Source organism: Bos taurus, chromosome 3, assembly GCF_002263795.3.
Source record: "Bos taurus isolate L1 Dominette 01449 registration number 42190680 breed Hereford chromosome 3, ARS-UCD2.0, whole genome shotgun sequence".
NCBI classification, from domain to species: domain Eukaryota; kingdom Metazoa; phylum Chordata; class Mammalia; order Artiodactyla; family Bovidae; genus Bos; species Bos taurus.
Genome location: NC_037330.1, coordinates 29,818,656 through 29,837,674, shown reverse-complemented (window position 1 = coordinate 29,837,674; position 19,019 = coordinate 29,818,656). Strand labels below are relative to the sequence as shown.

Below are 19,019 nucleotides of genomic sequence, written 5' to 3'. Positions count from 1 at the left end.
TTGGGTGTTATGCCTCTTTAGTCTCTTTTATTCCAGAGCTTTTTTTTTTTTTTTTTTGGAGAGGAACATTTACTTTTTAAGAAACAGAGTGTTCTAAACTCTGTATTTGTCTGATTGTTTCCTCAGAGCATCATTTATCTTGTTCCTCTATCCTTTGTAATTCCTGTAAACAGGAAACTCAGTTTAAAGGCTTGGTGTAATTAGATGAAAAATTTGGGCAAGGATATGTCATAGGTGATATATATTTCATATTGTGTTACCTCAGGAGGATGTCAGATCATCACACTGTTAATACTAAGTTTGATCTTCTGTGTAATAATATAATTTTCCCCTTTGAAATTAGGAAGTAATCTGGAAGGTAATTATTTCATTGATAGTTATATCATTCCTTCTACATCTGTTAGCTGGCGTTCTAAGGTAAAAAACTTTTCCTCTTCCATTGGGGATGAACAGCAGTTCTTTCCCCAAAAGGCAGAATAAACGCTTGTTTACTTTTAATGAGAAGTTTTGAGAACAGGAAGTTTGGTGCTGTAGTCCCCTCTGCTGATTACAGATGAAATGCTTTTTTTCTCTTTTTTTAGAGTATTATTATGGACTCATGGATTTTTATTTGTTCAATTTGTTGTCAGTTATAACTGTTATTCTTTTTAAGACTTAAATTCTCTCAGATGTCTGGCGAGAGCCTCTCAGAGTTGGCTCTAGTGCCCTTTTGACTGCCCTTCATTAGTTTTTCCCTTTCTAGAAAAACATAATGACCTAGTAGACTCACTTATATTATCCCTACCTCAGATCTAGAACCAGTCATTTCTCCAGGAAGCTCTGGTTCCTTTTAATGGAGAAGAGTATTTAGAAAGCACAGTATGAACATTAGAGATATTCATTACTTGTATCTTTTGTCTTTCATGGAACATTTTTGTCTGAAATAATATTTACATAATTACCTATATTTTTTATCTGATAGTGCAAATAAAATAGGTTCAAAATTATAAAAACTAATATTAATATTGTAACCATTATGTAAGAAGTGTGAGATTTCTTTGCAGTTTTTAATATTTTTAGAATATACCCCAGTAAGGATGCAAGTCAGAGTACTATGTTCAAAAGTGACTTGAAATATTATTTTTGTCTTCATATGGTTATATTACCAATTTGATATGCAATTAAGTTCATTTATTTCCATTTGTTTTCAGTGTAAGGTTTGCTAACTTAGGTTTTTAAATTTAGTTTTATTCTCTTGAATGTATAAAGCATTTGTCTAGTTCAGAAGTCAAGCTATACTAACAAGTATACTTTTGTTTCAATTTTCTACATCTTCCCCTTGCCTCAGTCCTTTCACTTCCTCCATCAAAAGTAACTATTTTTTAATTTCTTATTTAGCCTCCTGCTGTTTATGTTTGTTATTATATAGCTGTAACTCTAACTGTCCCCATTTTTTCTTCTATGCTGGTTGTATCATTTTATACCCTACAGGGACATATTTAGTGTATTTGAGCATAGAGCAGGTAGTTATTTAATATTTCTCTCTTCTATATTATAAAGTTATTTTCAGAAATGACCATGAAATAAAATACCGTATATATATAAATATTTATATTTACTGTATATATATATACAGTAAATATTTCCTTTTATTGAACATTTGAGTAGACAATCACACTAGTAAAAGTAAATTTTAAAATAGAGTACATTATAGAAAATGTTTGCTAACATATCTCCACCAGAAAATTCATCTTGAATTTTTATTGCATTTAGTTAAAAGAAAAAAAAAAAAACAAACTCCTGAAGTTTTTCAACAAAATCAAGAGAAGATGGTGGAATGATAGTGAACATGGACACTGTTTGATCCACTAATTAATAACCAGACATTCAAATAAGCATTGCCCTTTTGGTTTCTTCTAGTAATCTAAGAGCAACATCTTTTGGTGTCTCTCCTAGCATCCTTCAAAATTTGATTCTTTTTCTAAGTGTCCATTTCCTGTGTTTTATTGTTGTATAGTTAATGACCTTAACCACCGTTTCCATGCACTATTCTTTAACTAACTGTTTTTAAAGCTTTGTGCTTTACTAGTCATTGTTCAAGGCTAATTCCAGCTGTCTGCAAGTATTTTTGTGTCTGATTAACTCAACTAAAACCTCCCACCAGGGAAAAAGATAACCTAGAAAAGAGAAATAGCTTACAGCAGTCATTGTTTATTTGGAATCTATTGTTTTAAATGCAGGAGTAGGTAATATAACACAGGGGCTAGAGAAGGAAATGGCAAGCCACTCCAGTGTTCTTGCCTGGAGAGTCCCAGGGACGGGGGAGCCTGGTGGGCTGCCGTCTATGGGGTCGCACAGAGTCGGACACGACTGAATCGACTTAGCAGCAGCAGCAGCAGCAGAGACAAACTGTGCTCGAATGGAGTTTGGACCATTTGAGAACATTACAGATTTAACTTCCGAAATGAATGTGTAGAACTGAATCCATGTATATCAGAGGCCCAACTGGGAGTTCTTCAAATTAACTTCATGTGTAGTTCAGTGTTTGAAAAATAAGTAATAAAAATGTTGAATTTGAAACTTACATACATGTTATTAAAGCTCAACAACAACCACAACAATTATTTAAAATTTGGAAAAACTAAAAATTTTTTTCAGAGAGCATTTTATTGTTGACATTTAGAAAAATTGCCGTCACCTGATGGTAAGGAGCAGATCGAGTTTTGGTTTATAAATTCTCTGTGGACAGTATACCTCCTTATTCTGGCACCGGACACAGTCTGTGTCCATCACCCCCTCTTGGTGTGCCACTGCACCCGTCAACGCTTTATGCTAGTGCTTTTTCTCCACAGCCTCGCCAAGGCTGTTCATTTGTTTTATCAGTTGATGGGTGAGACGTGGTATCTGTGTTGTTTTGATTAGTATTTATCATATTAGTGAAGTTGAGGTTATCATGAGTGAAGTTAAATATCTTTTTCTGTGTTTACAAGTCATTGCATTTCTTTGAATTGTCTAGTCATTAATTTTTGCCTTTTTCTTTTCTAGTGGTTTTTCCTCCTCTCTTTTCATTATATAAAAAATTAAGTACATTTTAACAAATGTGTATTGGAAGAAAAAAAGAAAGCAGGGCACTATCACTGACTAAACTGACTATACTTTTGGGAAGCCTTATAATACATAACATGGTATTAACAGAAATCTCTGTTTCCCCCTTTAAGGTGACTGATGAGGATTGCAGCTATATTGAGGTACTAAAACAACCTCCTGCATATTAACCTGGTAAACCTCTGACTGGTGAAGCAATGTTTTTCAAACTGGACTCAGCAGTCTTATCTGTTTTTGTACATTTAAATTCCTCATAAAATTTCTTTGAAGGTACAATTCTGTTCTTATAAGCATTTTTTTTAAAACCTCTGCTATAAAGTAAGAGTTGTTATTGTTCAATGACAGACACATAATTATAACTCAGACAATTAGTAATCATTAATTTAACAAATGAAATCAGTTAAATTGGTTCTTCACTGAATCGACTAGGTAATTTGATTAAAATTATTATCACATAAATGTAGCCTTACTGCTTAAAGATTTTCGTACTTTGTAAGAAAAATTATGTATTTCATTTTTGTAGAGTCAACTGTGAATCTTTTTATATGTCAGTTTTTCATAAAATTTTTGTATTATAAATGTACATAGCTGCCCAGAAATAGAAATGAACATTAAACTTTATTTCCATGTCTGCAAATTCCCTTTCATCAGTATTAATGTGTATATCTTTGTCTTTATAGTTATAAGTAAAATATACCTATGTTTTGTGTTGAGAGTTATCTAGTTTTGTTTTATTTTGAGTTGTAAAAATTGTAACAACATTTAAGACAAAATTTAAGCCAAGGCATAGTAACCCATGATCTTATCACTAGCAAATATTTAATTTTTTGCCAATTCATCTTATTTTTTTAAGATCTTATCTAAAATCCTTACATCTGACTCTTCAAAAACCCTTGATAACTAAGAGTACTTTTTAATGGTACTTTTTGTCATCTACTAGTCCTTCTTTTAAATAGAATAGTTTTCTTCAATAGTAGCAAAAGTGCTCTGTGGTTTTGAATTTTATTTTTAAAATTTAATAAAGAATTATGTGAAGTTTACTGAGGTTAAGGTACAAATGAATCATGTTATGTCTTGAGAGTTTAATTCTGTGTATTTTAGAAGTGCCTCATAATGTGAGTAGGTGATACAATCATATAATATATGAAGGTGTATGTTTTTGAGGAGCTTCAAAGAATTGATGTTAGTCTTGAACTTACCACAAACTTTTTCCAACCTAATTGTGATTAATTTATATTTCTCTGTGAAGCATTCGTTTCTGACTTTCCACCATAAAAAACAGGGTAGCTTAGATTGTGCTTGCTTCCCGTGTCTGCTGGTCTTGTTACCTTGCCTGTGTATCATTTCTCTCTCATGTGTCATCTGTTTATTTTTATCACAGTAACAGTATTATATAGTATTTGCATATAGCAGCTTTAAAGTATAGTACTTTTTTAAGCTTCAGTCATAGAGCTCTGGATCATTCATTGCTTGCTGAAGAAAAGGTAGTTAAATGGAAGAAAAACCCACTTTTTTCTTTTTTTTAAACCGCCACTGCCACCACAAGTCTGAAAGACTTTTTGTTGCCAAGCAAATGGAGCATGGGTATTATATCATGTTTTTTTACCATGGAGTTATCATCTTAAACTCTCTTGATTTTGACTCTTTAAATAATATCTGGTCTTATTCTGAGAAACTTAAGGAAATACCTAAAGAATTTAAATTTGTATTTTTATGTTGCTCTTGTTTTTCTTTCTTTTTCTTCTTTTTGAGACATGGTAAACTTTTCAATTTCTAACTTCTCTCCTTTAAAATTTTTCACTTTCCTTCAGCTGCGCTATTTGTTTATTTATTATTTATTTCATTCTCCTTTTCCTTCAAGGATTCCTGTCATTTAAGTTTAAATTAGAGCACTCTGCAAATCTGTGAGCATTCACTTCTTTGATTAAATTATTATTTTCAGTTTATGTTTCTTGAGTTGCCTCCTATTTCACCAACCCAATTTTCTGCTGTGTTGATTCTTCTAATACTGCTTCTACTGCCAGTATTAATGGGTTCGTGGCTAAATTTATTCTGTGCTGGTCTTGGTGCCCTCCAGTTGTTCTCCTTGTCTCCATAGGCCACAGTGTTGCCAGAATTATCCATCTGAAACACAAGTCTGGCTGTGTCAAGTGAAAGGTGCTCAGTCGTGTCCCACTCTTTGCAACCCCGTGGACTATAGAGTCCATGGAATTCTCCAGGCCAGAATACTGGAGTGGGTAGCTGTTCCCTTCTCCAGGGGATCTTCCCAACTCAGGAATCAAACCCGTGTCTCCCACATTGCAGGTGGGTTCTTTACCAGCTGAGCCACCAGGGAAGCCCAAGAACACTGGAGTGGTAGCCTGTCCCTTCTCCAGTGTATCTTCCTGACCCAGGAATCAAACTGGGATCTCCTGATGCAGACAGATCCCTTACTAGCTGAGCTGCCAGAGAAGCTTGGCTGTGTCATTCTCCTGGTAATAAAAATCTTAGTAACTTCTTCACTACAGAGTTATGTTCTAACCATTTAGTGACATAAGTAAAGCCTTCTGTTACCTGAGCTCCTGCATCTCTCTAGTCTTATAATCTACCACCGCCCCGCCACTGTGCTCTTCCCCTTACCTGAAATGCCCGTGGTAGTCCCAATCCTGTCCTCCCATCCATACTTCCAGCCTAGATTAACTGGTTTTCCCCTCTAAACATAGTTATTTATTATCTTTTTAGCTACATGCTCTCATGTACCTTGTACATGCTTTTTCACTGGTTTTAGCAGTTGTTTATACTTGTTTGTGACACCCCAACACCAGGGCAGGTACTATATTATGATTTTTATAGCTTCAACACTAGCATAGTGCCTGGCGTTTTGTTTTATTACCCTCCTGTCTTTTGGTTTTGTTTACTTTAAGGGAGAGGCTGAGCTCTATCATATAATCTCTCTCTCCTTTTTTTCTTTCTCATGGGAAAATATTTTCAGTGGAGTCAAGCTATCAAAAATTATTTTTCTCCAGTCAGTGTTTTCATATACATAACTTACTAATCCTGAAGATGTGGCCTTACAGTTGTTCAGTCTTTCAGTTGCGTCTGACTCTTTTCGACCCTACAAACTGCAGCTCATCAGGCTTCCTTGTCCTTCAGTATCTCCCAGAGTTTGCTCAAACTCATGTCCATTGAGTCAGTGATGTTATCTAACCATCTCATCCTCTGCTGTCCCCTTCTTCCGCCTTCAATCTTTTCCAGCATCAGGGTCTTTTCCAGTGAGTCGGCTCCTCACATCAGGTGGCCAAAGTATTGGAGCTTCAGCTTCAACATCAGTCCTTCCAATGAATATTCAAGGTTGATTTCCTTTAGGATTAACTGTTTTGATCTCCTTGCAGTCCAGGGGACTCTCAAGAGTCTTCTCCAGCTCTACAGTTTGAAAATATCAGTTCTTTGGTGCTCAGCCTTCTTTATGGTCCAGCTCTCATATCTATACATGACTACTTGAAAAACTGTAGCTTTGACTAGATGGTCATTTGTTGGCAAAGTGATGTCTCTACTTTTTAATACGTTGTCTAAGTTTGTCATAGCTTTTCTTTCAAGGAGCAAATGTCTTTTAATTTTGTCTTACAGTAACTTGTCCTAAATCACATTATAGTACTTGCTCCCTGGATCAGGGTTTAGCAACTAGTTTTGGGAGTGACCTGTTAAACACCGAGTCACTACTGATTTCAGTAATCAAATTACAGGCTTAAGGTCAAGCAGGACTGACTTCTCTAGCCTAATTGTTTGGTTTCAGGCCTGGGGTAGTGGTCCAGTTCAGCCAGGGTGGTCTTCTTTTCCTGTTTTTATTATTTACCTCCAAGGTTATATTGTGCTCCAACTCTTAATGAAAAAAAGAGAAAAATGCTTTATGGATTGCTAAAATATGGTATGCTGTTGTTGTCATCTTAAATCTCTCAAACAATATAGAATATTACAAAGTTGAGGGTAAAATTCTTCAACATCTTGTCACTCAGAGATGAGCATATTTAGAATATATTCTTGCATAAATACATATAGGAAAAGTGTACCAATTTCATAAATGACATCTTGCACTGAAAGTTCCCTTCTGTATCTCCCTCTGGATTTTCCAGGCAAGAATACTGGAGTGCATTGCCGTTTCCTTCTCTAGGGGATCTTCCCCACCCAGAGATTGAACCTGGGTCTCCTGTATAGCAGGCGGATTCTTTACCAACTAAGCCACCAGGGAAACCCTTTTTTTATTCAACAACATGTTAAAACATACCTCAGTAATTGAAGATGTATTTTATCATTGATAATTTACTCACCAGTTATAGTTGGACATTTAAATTCCTTATAAATAATGCTGTGGTAAACATCCATCTATTATGTTTTGTTTTGTTTTTTACATTTTTGTGTGACTGTAACTTCAGTAGAACTCTTCTGTCAGAAGACATGCAAGTGTGTGTTAATAGATATTGCCATAATGCCTTCCAGAAAAGTTGTTCCAACTTATATCGCCCCACATCTCTACCAAGGCCAGATTTTTATTGTGAGTTAAAGACTCCCAATTTACAGCTCTAAATTCAGATCCATTAATATTTTCATATGGTATCTGTCTCACTGCCACCTCAAATAACATGAGATGTTATCATACTGATTTCCTGCCTCAATTCTCAAAATCTGTTTCTTCCCCTTTCTATTTCTTTTCTTTAAATGGAACTTAAATTTCCTGGTTTTTCAAGTTAGAAGTCTGATGTGATCTTTACTGTTGTCTCTTTCCCCCTGAATCTTCTTATCAAATATATTGCTAAGGCTAATAGATTCTATTTATAATATCATGAATATCCAGATAGGAGAAGGTCCTGTAGTTAAGTTTATGCTGTCCCACAGTTTTTTTAAAAAGATACTTAAAAAAACACATACTGTTTTGATTAGGCAGTCTGAATGTAAGCTTTTAGGGATATAATCAGATTTCTACCTCTAAAATTTAATTAACGTATATTTAAAATGAAATTTAGAAATACTGTTTTCCCACTATTTCATGTAAAAATTTTGTTCAAATTCTTCAACTTACATCTTTAGTATTTTGTCAACACTGGAATGAGTCACCTAACAACTTCCCAGTTCACTTCCTCCTCCTCTCTTCCATCTAAGCTGCTTGAGACATTGTAGTTTTAAAATCTGTATGTAATGCTGTCCCTGCCACAAGTACAATTCAAGCAAAATGTTGGCGTATGTTCGTGATCTCATAACCTAAGTATGGACTGAATTGCTTTTTTCAAAAAGTGATCACCAGGGAGCTCCCTCGTGGTCCAGTGGTTAAGTCTCCGCACTTTCACTGTCAAAGGCACAGGTTCAATCCCTCGTGGGGAAACTAGAGCCTACAAGCTGTGTGGCTTGACCAGAAAAAGGCACCCCACTCCAGTACTCTTGCCTGGAAAATCCCATGGACGGAGGAGCCTGGTGGGCTGCAGTCCATGGGGTCGCTAGGAGTCAGACACGACTGAGCGACTTCACTTTGACTTTTCACTTTCATGCATTGGAGTAGGAAATGGCAACCCACTCCAGTGTTCTTGCCTGGAGAATCCCAGGGACAGAGGAGCCTGGTGGGCTGCTGTCTATGGGGTCGCACAGAGTCGGACATGACTGAAGCGACTTAGCAGCAGCACTACCTTTAAAACAAACGAGTAAAACCTGGTCATTGAAAGATTGCTTAACAATGACATTGTCACATGCAGTTGTGAAGTAATCTCCCAAGAAAAAACACTGAATCTTCTCACTTTATTTGTTCCCCCCTACCCCCACCCCTAACCTCCAGCAATTGTGTTAGATTATCTCTTAAACTGTTTTGTTGGTTCAGGCTAACATGTTTTCTTCAGATAGTACCTTGTATTTTTCAAAATAAAATAACATAGATCATTCTGTAATCTGAGACTTTGTAAGGCTCAAATATCAGATGACAACCTATTCTAGAAGGATAGTGTTTGGTATTGAAAAATTTTACATATATATGTGCATGTACTGCTGCTGCTGCTGCTAAGTCGCTTCAGTCGTGTCCGACTCTGTGCGACCCCATAGACAGTAGCCCACCAGGGTCCCCCATCCCTGGGATTCTCCAGGCAGAAACACTGAAGTGGGTTGCCATTTCCTTCTCCAATGCATGAAAGTGAAAAGTGAAAGTGAAGTCACTCAGTTGTGTCCGACTCTTCGTGACCCCATGGGCATGCACAGTGAATCTCAAATCCATCTACTTTTCCACTACGAATACTGACCTGGACAATGGCCCTCACATTTTAACTGCATGCCTCATAGCTATTCTTGGCTCCCTCCTCTGTTTATTCTATACACAGAGAAGTTACCTTTTCACAATGTCAGTCTATTAATGCTTTTTATTGACTATTGTTCCTGTTTACCTGGATAACCCTTACTGTTCCCATTAGCATATGAACTCTCCAGCTTGACGTGGAAACATTTACCCTCTATTAATACTTAGTAATTCTGATATCCTGGGGGTAGGGAGTTAGTGCCAGGGACAGCTACATTTTGGAAGTTTTGTCTCTATTTCTCTCTGAATGCTTGTATCTCCTGCTTCTAGGGATTGGGAACAGCAGTTCATATACCCTTATTTTGTAGATAAATATATACATTCAATGTATCAACATTTTGTACTGAAAAGAGTCTGCAAAATGTGCTGAGTTTAAAAGCTAGGGTGTTATGTGTCAGCTTCTGGCATTTTTTCAGTGTGATCCAAAATGTTTTATAGTCTTTGGAGTTGGTATTTCAGTGGACAAAGAGTAATTTTTTTTTCTTCTATTTTTTATTATTTCTCTTTGTTTTGTTCTGTATTAGAGAGCCTTTTATAAAAATGATTTATGTTGTCACATTGTCCAGACAACTCCCTTTCAATTCTTAGACCTAAATTCAGGACTATCAATCTGATCAGGCCATTTAATACCTTTGATTGTGGTTTTTATTATGTAGTTTCATAGTATTCAATAATTGATATTGTAATTTATAGAAATTCCCATTGCCTTTTGAAACATTGTTTTCTTGCTGTTGGTTTAGTTTAGGGGTACGAATACCCTCCTTCCCTTACTTCCTCCCTTCCTATCCTTCCTCCTTCACCTCCCCACCCTACCCCCCCCCCTTTTTTTTTTTCGTGTTCTTTTATTTGTTCAGTTTAGTCACTCAGTCGTATCTGACTCTTTGCAACCTCGTGGACTGCAGCACACCAGGCTTCCCTGTCCGTCACCAACTCCTGGAGCTTACTCAGACTCAGGTCCATTGAGTTGGTGATGCCATCCAACCATCTCATCCTCTGTCGTCCCCTTCTCCTCCTGCCTTCAATCTTGCCCAGCATCAGGGTCTTTTCCAGTGAGTCAGCTGTTCACATCAGGTGACCAAAGTATTGGAGTTTCAGCTTTCTCCTTCCAATGAATATTCAGGATTGATTTCCTTTAGGATTTTTTTTTAAGACCCTTTAAAAGGGAAATGGGAGACTAGAGATCTTCTGACAGTATCATTTATATTGACATTTTCTGAAAGGTCCTCAATCTTTCAGCCTTATAGTTGAAGTGAGTTGGAGGGAGTGGAGGAATTTGGGGAAGGGGCTATGCATAGAAATGGTTATTTATTTCTAAAATTGAAGTTCTGACATTTTTTGAAAGGATAATTTAAAAAGTCCTTTTAAGTATGTTCCTGATTTAAACATAAAGATTAGAAATGAAAATGGGAAATAGATTATTTTGTAATGAATGTTGACTCCAGAGATTCAGATCACTTTTGATGTTTAATATAGTTTTTAGGACCTTTAAATTATCTACTTTAGAAAATTTCTAAGGATTAGTATAAATCTATGTTTTTAAAAGCTGTCAGACAAATAGAAGCTATTAAATTCCTTCTTTAATAGTGGTTAATTCTATCAGCCTACTGCCTGAACCTGGAGGTTGAGATTGTTGTTTACATAATGATGCATCTTAAAATACAATCTGAGTTCTCTAATAGTCATTTTTTTTTCCCAGTTAGACTTCTAATCAAGCACATCTGTATTCCTTTTCAGCTGTCTTTTTATTAGCTGTTATAATGAACATCAGTAACAAATCTTCTACCTCAAGTCCTGGACGTTCTGCTGAAGTATATAACTTTGATTTGCAAAGACCACTGAACCCAGTTATTTCTGTTTTCAGGAAAATGACAGGGCACAATAGATGGCTTTGTACCCTCTTGTCAAAAGGATGAAGCATTAATACTATGATTCAGATATTGGTGTGCCATCCAGGCACTGGTTATCTGGCATTATGACAGGTTTGCTAATGATTCCTGATGTGAGTGCCAGAAAGAAAAAAATTGTGAATCGCCTCAGGATAGCACTTGAGAAATACTGTTTTTCTTCAAGTACTAAATCTACATGATCCCATCAAATAAAAGCTTTGAAAAGAAAAAGACCCTCTTTTGATAATTTCTTATTTTTTCTACTCCTTTTTGCTAGAAAGGTTCACCTTACTGTGCTCTTCCTGATACATGACTTTTAAAGGGACAATTTGGTAATTTTGTTGTGTTTTTTCCAGAATGTGATTTTCATTTTATTTTTAAAATAGAGATTTTAGTATTCTATAGCTTATCAGTTGAGCATTTTAGTTAAAAATAAATGGTTGGAATTTAACCTTACTATGGGGAAAATACTATCAATACTTATTAAAAATAAAGAACTAAAGGAAAACCTACACAAGTAGTATCAGCTTTTACATAGAACTTTTCAAGTTTTTTGTCATACTGCTCTGCTAGGTCAGGCTTTTTTTTTTCCACAAATGACCTTTGAAGGGCACAGATTTTTGAAAGTATGGTTTCTAGTTTTTAAAAGTTTTTCTCATCGTAGTAGTAGATTTTCATTGTAGAAAATTTGAAAATTCAGAACCATGAAGATAAAAGTTTTAAAAAATCACCCAATAAATTAAAAAATCACCTGCAATAATATTTAAGTGTTGCTAACTATTTAATAAGTATGAGTTTATATATGACGCTTACCTTTTAAAAAATTGCATATTCTCAGATATGTTACAATTTGGGGGGGGTCACACTGAATGTTCTGTTTTGTGCCCTGCTTTTCATTTAAGATACGTTATGAGCACTTGACCACATTGTTATAATCAAGACATTACTTTTAATAGTGCTGCTTAATGAAAGGATTTTTGTGAGGATTACAGTAGAAATGTTTTTCTCAGATGAATTCCATTTAAAACTCGTATCAGTATAGCAATCACATTATCAAGTGTCTTTTTGGTTGGCTAACCAACAGGGTCCTACTATATAGGACAGGGAACTCTGCTCAATGTTATGTGGCAGCCTGGATGGGAGGGGAGTTTAGGGGGAGAATGGATACATGTGTATGTATGGCTGAGTCCCTCAGCTGTCTACCTGAAACTATCACAGCATTGTTAATTGGCCATACTCCCAATACAAAATGAAAGGTTTAATTTTCAAAAAGTATCATTTTGGAGTGTTTAAAGAATGTTTACTCAGTGCTGTGCTAGGTGTCTTGGAGGACAGATACATAAATGAACAAAGCATAGTTCCTGGCTTCACACAAGCTTAAGATCCAGCGAGGGAGGCCACCATGTACCCCAGTGTTTGTAGCAAGAACCAGCAGGGAGGAGAGGTGAAACAAGAGCTCCTTAATGTGGACCTCAGGGTTCTGAGTGTTGGCTTCAAAGAGTAGGTGAACAGATGGTCATCGCGCAGGCCTTTTGCTCTAACCGTATTTATATGTCCACAACTCTGTGGGGCTCCAGGTGGAGTAGATACAAAACTGAAACCAGTAGGGGAAAGAGTTGGGTGTGGAGGTTAGAAGGGTAGGACAAGATGCCTCAGAAGTAAGGAGAAATACAGACACAACAGAATTTTCTTCTGGGCCATCAACTTTTTATTTATAACTCAGATCCCTGGCCACGCATCAGAATTTTTTTAGAGAAATGATTGTTATTTGGAAATACATTCTACACAGAAAGACTTGGTTTACTTTAGCAAAAAATTTAAGCAAAAACACTAAAAAAAAAATCTTTTTTCAGAAAAGTATGCTGCTGCTAAGTCGCTTCAGTTGTGTCCAACTCTGTGCGACCCCATAGACGGCAGCCTACCAGGCTCCCCCATCCCTGGGATTCTCCAGGCAAGAACACTGGAGTGGGTTGCCATTTCCTTCTCCAATGCATGAAAGTGAAAAGTGAAAGTGAAGTCGCTCAGTCATGTCCGACTCTTCGCGACCCCATGGACTGCAGCCTAGCAGGCTCCTCCATCCATGGGATTTTCTAGGCAAAAGTACTGGAGTGGGGTGCCATTGTCTTACAGCATTAGAATTGGTTTTATTTATACATAATGTGAATACAATGAAGCAATTTCAATGCTGTATAATGTTGAATTCTACGTGTAGTAAATAGTGTTTGACTTTTGGGCTTCCCTGGTGGCTCAGGTGGTGAAGTATCCACCTGCAATGCAGGAGACCTGGATTCGATCCCTGGGTTGGGAAGATCCCCTGGAGGAGGGCATGGCAGCCCATGCGGGTATTCTTGCCTGGAGAATCCCCATGGACAGAGGAGCTAGGGATGCGTATATTTAGTTTGGTGTAGTTCAGGGATTTTTCAGATATATAGACCACCTAAACCAAAGAGTTCTTTCTTTAGCTGTGCTCCCAGTTCTTCTGATGATAAATGCATTAAAAATAATAATCAAGGAAGGGAGGGAAGGAAGGAAAGAAAGGAAGGGAGAAAAGAAAACTTTTCTCGGGTGTGCTGGGCAAGGACCAAGGGTGCAGCGGCAAACTTGACGTTAAACTGGCAGTGATGTAGGACCCAGGGCAGTAGATGAACTCTGACCGATGTGTTTATGAGGACTGCTTCCGGGAACCAGTGGAGAATGGACATTCCCATTTTAATGTGTACTCCTGCCCTAGCTTGTAATACAGACAAAGAATGTGACCTCCAGCAGGCAAAGACAAAACTGTATCTTCTCATTTACATGTAGAATGTAATAGCGATAGAAACAGAAACTCATATTCTCATAGAAATAAAGAGCAGAATGGTGGTTTTCAGGGGCTGGATATAGGGAAAATGGGGAGATGTTGGTGAAAGGGTACAAACATACGGCCCTAAGATGGCTAAGTTCTGGGGTTTTAACGTACAACGTGATGACTGTAATACCAGATTACATGTGTCAAAGTTGTTATCTTAAATATTATCACTGTACATTCATTAAATGGTAAGTATGTGAAAAAGTGGGGTTGCAAACTAACCTTGTTATGGTACTTGTCTAGCAATATGTACATGCATCAGGTTTCCCAGCTGGTGCTGGTGGTAAAGAGCCTGCCTGCCAATGCAGATGTAAGAGACGTGGGTTCTATCCCTGGGTTGGAAAGATCCCCTGGAGGAGGTCATGGCAACCCACTCCAGTATTCTCACCTGGAGAATCCCATGGACAGAGGAGTCTGGCGAGCTACGGTCCATAGGGTTGAAAAGAGTCAGACATGACTGAAGCGACTTAGTGCCCATATACAAGTATCAGATGGTCACATGTATACCTTAAACTTACATATATGTCAGTAATATTTTAAAAGGCTGAGGAAAAAAAGAATGTGCCTTCTGTGAGTGGGAGACTTTCCCTAACTACTGAGGTGGAATCTCAGTAGTTCATCTCTTCGGTCTGTGATTTTTCATACTGTAACTCAAAAGGGTACTGAAAACTGCCCAGTTTTAAACACTTAAGTGGCTCAGGAGACTCCAGAAGATATAGTGCTTTTCAAATTTGGGACAGAATAAGAATTTAGTTATACAAATTATTTAAAAAATGCATTAGGTTCCACTTGCCTGTAATGAGAGTGGCATACTTAAACAGTTATATTGGTAAGGATCATCCAGGTTTATAACTTTGAATATGCTTTTACAGATAAAAGAATAGAAATAACAAGGTGGCATTTGGACACAAGTATGAAATATAGATGTGGCCAGGAAGAATATATCTGCAAGTTGTTCGCTGATAACAATTATGAAGGGCCTAGGCGTCATACCTGAGTTAGTTGAAGTTCTTTTAAGTTGTTGTTACAAGGTTCTGCTCAACCCGCTGGCCCTTGGAACCCTTGTCTCAGCTTGTGTGAACGCTCCCTCGCTTTCTAAGAACCAGCTATACTGGATTTCTCTCAGTTTCTGTCAGCACAGTGTTCTTTCCCGTCTCAAGTAAACGCCTTCACATGTACCACTCACTCTACCAACACCCCCCTCCTCCTTTTAAATTTGGTTGTCTCCTATTTATCCTTCAGTTTTCAGCTCCAGTGCAGTTCCTCAGTGGTGTCTTTGGAGATTCCCTAGACTTAGGATCTAGGCTGTAGATTCCCACAGTGGCTCAGTCATAATGCTCTCATGTCTGAATTTCTTTCTCCGTGTTCATCATCCCTGTGAGACTTTTAGTTCCTTTGGGTGCACTCTCTTTCACTGCCTTACCCCTAAGAGCTTCAGGAAATCTCAGGGCTCATTAAATCTTTTTTTTTTTTTTTTTTTTACACAATAAATGTGACTGTTTTAGGAAAAGTGAGCTCTTATTAAAGATGGTCTTCTAAGCTTGTATTCTTATACCTTTATACAAGAGAAAAAATTCAGCAAAAGATAGGAAGGTAGGTGGATGAATGGAAAAAAGGGGAGAGAGAGAGGTATTCTAGCACAGTGCTTATTGTTCAGATTCTAGAGCCAGTTTAACTGGGTTCAGATCCCAGGTCTGCTACTTCCAGTGATATAACCTTGGCCAAGTCACTTCTCTATACCTCAGCTCCCTACCTATTAAATAGTAGTAATAATAATATATACCTTAAAATTTTCATGAGGTGTAAGTGAAAACATAAAGCATATATGTGAAAGTGAAAGTCGCTCAGTCATATCCAGTTCTTTGTGACCCATGCATGGTCTATACAGTCCATGGAATTCTCCAGGCCAGAATCCTGAAGTGGATGGCCTTCTCCAGGGGATCTTCCCAACCCAGGGATTGAACCCAGGTCTCCTGCATTGCAGGTGGATTCTTTACCAGCTGAGCCACCAGGGAAGCATATATGTACAATATAGTAATTATCATTATAAAATAGCAGTCCTAGTCATCATTGTTCTCTATTTCTTTTTCTTTTCATTCTTATATTTTACATTCAGAAAAAGGGTTTGGGTTTTTTCCCCTACCTCTAGACTTGCTATCCCTGGTGGAGCTAGAAGACAGTAGACTTTTTAAAATTTAGCCTCATTTTGTATTTCAGGAGAGCTAGATAGCATTTTATGAACACATTTAAACACATTAACAAAGAAAATAATTTGAGGAATTGGCATTAAAAACTATCATTAAAACTTACTTTTAAAGACATGGAGCTTGCTGTATCAATGAAGAATTTACTTTAGCATTTTGAGAGAGTCCAAATAAAGTTAATTTCATTATTTAAGAAGCACAGTTTGAAATAAAGTTTTGTATAGACTATTGAATACTCTGTCAGTTGAGTATTCTAAAATTTCACGTATTCGATGATGGAGAGCATGAAATAAACAATAAAAAATACAAAATTAAGCTGATTCACACATTCTATGTGCTTGATCCTGGGATTAAATCTATAAAACCACGGCTTTGCCCCTAAGATAGTAGACAAACTTCTATGTTTAATAACCATACAAGATATTTTAAAATAACTTTTGTGCTATAGAAGGTGTTTTATTATGAAATGTATAGATACTGATTGCCTAGAGAAGATTACAGTTTCACAAACAAATGGACTGCAGTTTGGCTTATTTTGTCTTAGAAAATGCCTGACTTTAACCAAGGAGCCAGTTTGGAATTAAGCTTATATGTATCTTTTTCATTGATTTCATAGAGCTTAGGAGGTAGAGGAAGCAGTGAAATGCTTTGCTCTTGAGTCTGGGTCTAATGGGAAATGACTAGTGAGTAACATCATTTGTGTTGAGCTAGTTAGATTGAACTGTTTGGAGAATTTCACCAGGCTATCTTACAGTCATCATAGTTAAGAAGAAGAGTGGGACATGGTTATGCCTGTACTTTGCCTCTGAGGAAAACAGATTTTTTTTTTTTAAGTTTATGGTATCTATAGGTGTGATTCTAAGACTAGAAATTTCTAAAAGATAAGTTATGTGATGAAATTCTTATAGGTACAAAGAATGTTCTGAGCAGCTCAAGATTTTTAAAAGATGTATATGATTAATAATTGGATGGAACACATAATCACATTTGTAAAGTGCTAAGTAGACCAAGAAACATTGAAGAATTTCCTGAATTGCCAAAGCTCAAAAGGAGTTTAGATACTTTGGAGAGCTCAAAGAGCTTTTAAGTTTGTGTTTGGAGCAAGAGCGATGAGAAGGAACAGGTAGGCTTACTGTGAGAAGGGGTTATTGGTAGTTCTTTATAGGCAGAAATCAGTTCTATGTCATTCTACTTTGTGTCTGTAATCTTGAACTGGAAGAATTACTTTTCCAACAGTAAAAGATAAACAACTTCAAGTGAGGAAAACTAAATTTTAAAAAGATGAAGAGATCATGAGCATATCATTCACTTTACATGAAACTAAATTTTCAAGACATAGTTGAGTTGCCCTCCCAGGAGTTAAAGGGACTCTCAGATGTGATCTCAGGGTGACTGTCAGTATTCTTTATGAAACCATGAATGTGGGAAGTACCAAGAGACTGAGGCGAGACAAATGTTCCAGTTTCCAAAAAGGCATAGATTGTGAAAATGCAAGTCCACTTTCCTGACTTTAAGCTGCGACAACGTTTGAAGAGATTGTAAACAATACAATTAATAAAATATTGGAAGTGTTTAGAAAAGAATGGGATGATCTCCATGAATCAACGCAAATGTATAAGAAAAAGACATGCCAAATTGACCTCATTTTTTTCTTCTTTTCAATTGCATAATTACTACTGGATTAGACAATACTAAAGACTTCTCATATCTTGACTTTGGCAAGTGATTGACAAAGTCTCCTAGACAATCTTTATGGAAAAGACAGTAAGATGTTGGCAGTTGAATTGGTTTACAGCTGCTTGCATGGCCCATGCCAGCATGCAGCAGTGTTTACCTAAATAATAACCAGTGACTCTCTACACTGATTCCTTAAAGAGTGAAGAAAGTGAAAGTGAAAGTCACTCAGTTGTGTCTGGACTGTTTGTGAGCCCATGGACTGATACAGTCCATGGAATTCTCCAGGCCAAAATACTGGAGTGGGTAGCCTTTCCCTTCTCCAGGTGATCTTCCCAACCCAGGGAACAAACCCAGATCTCCTGCATTGTGGGCATATTCTTAACTAGCTGAGCCACAAGGGAAGAAGCCCAAGAATACTGGAGTGAGTAGCCTATCCCTTCTCCAGTGGATCTTCCCAACCCAGGAATTGAACCGGGGTCTCCTGCATTGCAGGCAGATTCTTTACCAACTGAGCTATCAGGGAAGCCCCCTTAAAGAGTAATGGTAGTGAATATTAATTGGCATAGATTCAGAAAGTATGAATTTGAGTCATGAGTTCTTTTGATTATTGATTTATTCATGTGATTGAGAGTTGAGTTATAGACTTTTCCTCTCCTAAGCTGTATTTTTAAGATTTATAGATCTGTTTTTAAGTTTCATATAAATCAATTTGACTTATAAGTCACTTAAAAGTCAAAGAATAGTCTTAGCGCTTTGAAGCAAAGGCTGAGTAAAAATGCAATTATGAACAGTCTTTTTTTCTCATTTGTTTAACGGCTGCATTAATCCCAAATAGATGTTTTTCATACTCTTGAAATGTCAAGTTTCTGTGAAACTTTCTTAAAAGGCAGAAGTTCATATATAATTCAGTAATATAGATAATCTCTCCATTGTCTCTGTGAGCTAATGTTTCTGTTGGCCTTCTGGTAATTCCATAGCCACCTGCCTATTTAGGATATTTGTACTTTAAAAAAAAA

The 19,019-nt window shown here is 36.9% G+C and overlaps 1 protein-coding gene across 5 annotated transcripts in view; it reads left to right on the top strand.

The window, feature by feature from the left end:
• The window catches only part of MAGI3 (membrane associated guanylate kinase, WW and PDZ domain containing 3), a 259,275-nt gene that overhangs the window by 124,886 nt on the left and 115,370 nt on the right, over positions 1–19,019 (top strand). Inside the window, exon 1 of one of the 5 annotated variants that reach the window (XM_024989434.2) lies at positions 2,269–3,354. The exons of the other annotated variants lie outside the window; for them this stretch is intronic. The gene's annotated coding sequence lies outside the window, so the exon portion shown is untranslated. Of the gene's footprint in view, positions 1–2,268; positions 3,355–19,019 lie in introns of those variants that run through there. 5 annotated transcript variants of the gene reach the window in all.